The sequence below is a fragment of the Rutidosis leptorrhynchoides genome, chromosome 6 (assembly GCF_046630445.1).
Source record: "Rutidosis leptorrhynchoides isolate AG116_Rl617_1_P2 chromosome 6, CSIRO_AGI_Rlap_v1, whole genome shotgun sequence".
In the NCBI taxonomy this organism is placed as follows: Eukaryota; Viridiplantae; Streptophyta; class Magnoliopsida; order Asterales; family Asteraceae; genus Rutidosis; species Rutidosis leptorrhynchoides.
In genome coordinates, this window is record NC_092338.1 from 326,097,946 (window position 1) to 326,104,283 (window position 6,338).

Here is a 6,338-nt window from a genome sequence, read left to right on the forward strand (position 1 = left end):
TATTGTTATATGAAGATGCCTTTCAGGTTAAAGAACGCAGGATCGACCTATCAGCGCGTAATTGACGCAGCCTTCAAGCACCAAATCGGCAGAAATCTTGAAGCATATGTCGATGACTTGGTGATTAAAAGTAACACCGAAGAAGAAATGCTCGCGGACATCCTGGAAACGTTTGCGTCTCTACGCAGGATCAACATGAAGCTTAACCCGCTCAAATGTAGTTTTGGGGAAGAGGAAGGCAAGTTTCTAGGTCATGTGGTGACAGCGCGGGGAATCAAGGCAAATCCCAAAAAGATTGAAGCCATTGATAGTTTGCCATCTTCGAAGATAAAGAAAGACGTGCAGAGTCTAACCGGGAAGCTTGCGGCGATCACGCGATTTTTGTCAAAGGCCGCAGAGCGACAATTGCCATTCTTCAATACTTTGAAGAATTGTTTAAAGAAAAAAGACTTCGTATGGACTCAGGAAGCAGAGTCAGCCTTTCAGGAGATGAAGAAGGTGCTCGCTGAATTGCTAACACTCACCGTTCTAGTATCAGGAGAAACGCTTATGCTGTACCTTGCGGCATCGAAGGAGGCTATCAGCTCGGTTCTTATCGCAGATCACGGAAAGGTAATCCACTTTTATTTGCATTATTTATTTCGCAGAAATATAACACTGAGGTTTTCTCAGACGCAAATGCCGGTCTACTTCGTAAGCAAAATGCTGACATCAAGCGAAGTAAACTATTCACCAATAGAAAAGCTAGTATATGCGCTAGTCCACACGGCGCGACGTTTGTGCCGGTACTTTCAAGCACATCCAATCGTGGTTCTAACTGATCAACCTATCAAACAGGTTGGTACATGCCTAATTTATGGCAATGTCCGGGGTTACCGCATTGACTAACGCAATCATTTTTCTTTCAGGTGTTATACAAGCCTGAGATTTCTGGCCGAATGGCTAAATGGGCAGTTGAGTTAGGAGAACATGAAATAAATTTTTCTTTGCGCAGCGCGGTTAAGGGTCAAATACTTGCGGATTACCTAGCAGAGTTACCTGCAGATGTTGAGGCATCGGCAGCGCATCAGGACACGCCTGTGCCATCTTTGTCACCATGGGAATTATACACCGATGGTGCCTGCAGCGCAGCTGGCGTGGGTGCAGGTGTAATTTTAACTGGCCCAGATGGTGAAGAGCATACATATGCGCTGCGGTTTAATTTTGCTGTTACGAACAACGAAGCAGAATATGAGGCTTTGTTAGCAGGAATGCGTATTGCGCATAAACTAAATGTTAAAATTCTGCACGCTTATGTGGATTCAAAGCTGGTATGCAGTCAAGTCAGCGGAGACTTCGAAGCGCATGACATAGCCATGCAGCAGTATTTATCGCTTGTTCATAACCTCGCTGACCAGTTTGAGGCTTTTCAAATCTCCCATGTCATGCGGGGGCAAAATAAGAAGGTGGATGCGCTGAGCAAATTGGCTGCTTTGGCCTTTGATCATCTGGGGAAGAAAGTTCTTATAAAAGAACTGCATGCGAAATCCATTGTTATGATGCCTTTAGTGGCACCTGTTGAGGAATCCAGCTCAACATGGATGACACATATTATTGCTTTCCTGCGAGACGACACCTCACCTGCGGATTCCGTTGATGCAAAGAAAGTTTGCACCAAGGCACCACTGTACGCCCTTGAGTGTGACGTCATATATCGAAAAAAATTATTTAGGGCCGCACTTAAGGTGCATTGGTCCGAAAGAGGCAGAGGAGGTTATACGCGAGTGCATGAAGGTGCATGCGCTCTTCATTCGGGGCACAGGTCTATTGTGTCAAAAATTATGCGGCTAGGTTATTATTGGCCCACTATGTCCACAGATACCGCGCGCATAGTTAAGCAATGCGAATCTTGCCAAATACATGCACCTATCAGCAGAGCACCTGCGCATCCAATGATACCAGTCTCCTCACCATGGCCATTCTGCAAATGGGCAATTGACATAGTCGGACCATTTCCAAAAGGCCGAGGTAATATTATCATTTATTTTATACCATATGCTATTTACTTCAGTATCTTACGCATACTCTGCACACGCAGGAAACATCAAATTCTTGATTGTTGCAATCGACTATTTCACTAAGTGGGTTGAAGCGCGACCACTGGCAACAATTTCAGGAAAGAGGGTGCGAAATTTTGTATGGGAAGACATTGTTTGTCAATTCGGCATACCAAAAGAAATCGTTAGTGATAACGGTACACAGTTTGCGGGGGATCCTTTTCGTAGTTGGTGTGCGGAGCTTAATATTAAGCAAACTTTTACTTCCGTTGCGCATCCGCAGGCGAATGGCCAGTGCGAAGTCACCAACCGGGATATAGTGGCCGAAATTAAAGCTAGATTGGGTCATGGTCACATTGGTTGGGTGGATGAACTACCAAAAGTTTTGTGGACGCATAGAACGACATCCAAAACAAGCACTGGTGAGACTCCGTTCAGTTTGGTCTATGGATCAGAAGTTGTTGTACCCGCAGAAATTGGGGTGCCAACGTTCCGCATACAGAATTTTGACGAGCAAAATAACTCAGAAGCTTTGCGGGAAAATCTTAATTTGCTTGAAGAACGCAAACTCTATGCGGCGGTAAACGAAGCCAATAATAAGCAGAAAATTGCAAAGTACTACAATCAGCGCATGCGCTCGCGCTCTTATAAGTGCAGGGACTTAGTTTGGCGTCAGAACGACGCAAGTCATGCGGAGGATACTGGGAAATTGGGCCCTCGTTGGGAAGGTCCATACAAGGTAGCAAAAGCAAGCAACACCGGGGCATACCATCTCGAGACATTAGATGGAAAACCTGTGAAACGCACTTGGCACGCGACGTTGTTGAAAAAGTGTTATATGTAGCTGGATGGACCTGATCACTCCATTTTATTTTAGCACATTATTTTTTCTATGTATTTTCCGTTTGCGGTTGTAATCATGATTAATGCCAATTAAAATATTTACTCGCGCATACTTTTGATGTGTATTTCTCTCTTTTTTGTATGCGTTTCCTGCCTACTTAAGGGGTGTCCTCTAGCCCCCGTGCGGCAGAAGCCTGTTTGGTTACAAGGCTAGTTATTAACGGCAGGCGAAGGGAATTGGCTTTCCCCTAACCAAGCACCACACAGACTAGATGGCTGCCAAGTCGACTTAAAATTACAAGCATTGGTTTGCTTGTGCGTAATTACTCTCGCATTGGTTTGCTTGAGGAACTCAAAGTATAAAAGCATTGGTTTGTTTTTAGTTGCGTTGCTTACCATACAGCTAAAGTGCACCTCTAGCACATGACAAAGCAATAACGCAGTAACTTTTGAGTCTAAATTAAGGTAAAATTGCTAAAATATTGGTTTATTTTACGCAGTACCTGCGTATGCGCATGAGTTTTGGTTAACTATGCGCATAGGCTTGCGGTTCACCATTTGTTTTTATTCGCGATATATAAACAATTAATACATAACGCATGCACAACATAATAACATATATTACAACTAAGGTTATTACAGTATCATTGTTTCACATGCCTGTCTAACACGGGACTTAGGGTGCAAATAATGTATTTACAATTGCCTGCCTAAGCATAGGACTTACGGCGCAAACGATTACAAACAAAATCTAAAAATCCTCCTTGAGAAACCCATCAATGGGCATATTGGGATCCGCAGCGAACGCGTCTATTAGGGGGATCGGGATGGACTGGATGGCCTGCTTCGCTTCTAGGAGTGCCTCAGCTGTACCCTCTTTCAAATGTTTTCGCACAACCTCAGGGTACGGTAGCGTGAGGTCACAGCCTTTGATCACCTCAAGCATGACCTTTTTATTTTCATGCTATTTCACCGCATCGACGTAGGCGTTGAACTTTTCGGTGACGGGTCCCGAGTCCATTACCTTCTGCGCGATGACGGGAAGGGAGGTGCGAAGCTTTGACAAGTCTGCCTCTGCTAGCTCGCGGCCAGTCACTGCATCGTCCATCTCCCTGCGCACCCTTTCCAGTTCCATCCGCAGACGCTCCGTCTCCCCCTTAGCCTGGTCAACCGCCCCCACCAGCTCGCGGTTCTTTTTTCTTTCCTCAATCAGCGCGGCCTTTGTCTCCACCGCAGTCACCTCCACTGCCTTGCGCGCTTCTTCCGCGGCATCCCTGTCTTTTTTGACCTGGTCAACACCCGCTTGCAGCAGTCCCAACTCTGTTTCTTTCCGCACGGCCACCTGATATAAATTGGTGGAGCGGCGGGCCTAATCCGCAAACATACCAAAGAACACAAGGCCGTTCTGGACGAAGGCATTGAGCGCTTGGTGAAAGGGCAGTGCGGCTAGCTGATTACGGAACTTAGCCGAAAAGATTTGTTGCAGAAACGCGGACTGCTCTGCAGCATTCTCGGCGGAGGACTGGGTGAGCTACGCTAGGTTTGCCAATTAGAAGCTACCGGGCGGCGGGACTGGCGTAGAATCAGAGTCAAGGTGTATCGCCCTGTCCCTGGACGTGGCAGTAGCCTCCAGTTTCGGATTTGCCTGCGGCGGCGCCTGCTGCGTCTCCTCAATATGCTCTGCATATCAGTAACTTGTTAGCACATGAAGTTAATTGTACGGTGTTTACGAAAGAAAATAGATGCTTACTGGTGATAGGAGGAGGAAGGTCTGTGGATGCTGGATCGACGGGGACAAAGTTGTCATTCCGCACATCCTCCTTTTGTTTAGGAGTTAGCTTCTTCTTCTGCTTGGTTTGGGTGGCTTCGGCAGCCTTGCGCTTGTTGCCGGAGGTGGCAGGTACTTGCACGTCGTTCTCTCCAGTCTTCTCCTGCTCAAGCGGCTCATTAACATTCTGCTTGCGGAAGGAGATGGCCGCAATCTCCTCTGCGGTAAGCACTTTCTTCATCTTCATCTCTGCAAGCATGTGCGCAATATTAGAACATGTATGTATACGCTAGTGGTTAAATATTCATATGCATTTATACTATTCCTACCCTTGCAATTCGGCGCGATTATGGCTGGACGCATGTTCTCCCATGGCCAGTGCGTGGATATCCTTCCCAACCGCAGCATAACGTTCCCATATGACCGGTGCACAAGCTGTGCATTAGCGCACTCTGCTAACAGCTTCGTTTCCTCGTCATCAAGGACGGGGGTTTTGTTCACGTCCTTAGCCATGCTTTCGCACCAGATAAGCATTTGCGGAAAGTTGGCTCCAACAACAGATTGGTCAATGAAAAAGAGTTTCTTTCCAGTGACCCGCATTTGATTTTGGGGGTTTGGTGAAGTTTTGACGGGCGAAGAATGTGAACCAGGATTTGTGGTGGTTGGCTAAGCGGTATAAATGGAAGAACACCTTAACTAAGGGCACCTTGTTGAGTGCAACACACCACATCTCAAACAGTACAATCTTCCCTATTGCGTAAGGGTGTAATTGCCCTAACCCTACGCCAAAATGATCTAAAATGCCTAAAAAGAAGTCGGAAGGGGGCACCCTAAAATTGCCATGCTTAAACGCATGCTCATATATAGCTACCTTATTCTCCGGCGGTTTGTGGACACGTTGATTAGACTAGGGAGGCACCGGATTATACTGTGCTAACGGTGGGTATTGTTTAACTAAAGAATCAATATGCTTCTGCTCTATAATAGACACTACACTATCTACATATGTCTCGTTACCCTTAGTCATTTTCTATGAGTAATCGGAGAACGACTAACCTTTAGATGTTGGCCGGAATGTTGGAATTTGATTGGAATTTAAATAGGCAGCGTATTGAGGAAGCTTGATGCAGAAAAATGGAAATGTGGGAGAAACAGGTCTATTTATAGTGCAACTTGGGGGTCATGGGGTGAAACGGGTTTAATCGTGGCTGTACACGTGTAACGCAATCAACGATTGCTATTTTTTGCACGCGCTTGGGCGTCAGTTCGATGTGTCTTGTGTTGGGCGCGTAGCTCACACGCACCTGCCAAACTGCCACTTTACGTCTTGTCAGCCGAATGAGTTTCTGCGACAGTGACAGGCATTTAATGACATCGAAACGCACGCGGAAAATTAAATGCTAGCCGTTTTCTTGTTTTTTCTTTTTACTTAATAGTTTGATATCATATGTCTTGTGCCATATAACATCAAACTGGGGGGATAATGATTCTGTAACCCGCATGCGCAGTACATACATATGCGGACACTCGCTGGCATGCGTATGTGTAACACCCCGTTTTCCCCGTATAAGATTTATAGGTAAATTGGGTATGTACGAATAGTGTAAGAAAGGTTCGGGGCGTTTTCTAGCATTAAAGCTTTGGATGCGAGAAGTTATGACAGGTCACGCCTTGGGTCGCGGCACGACACA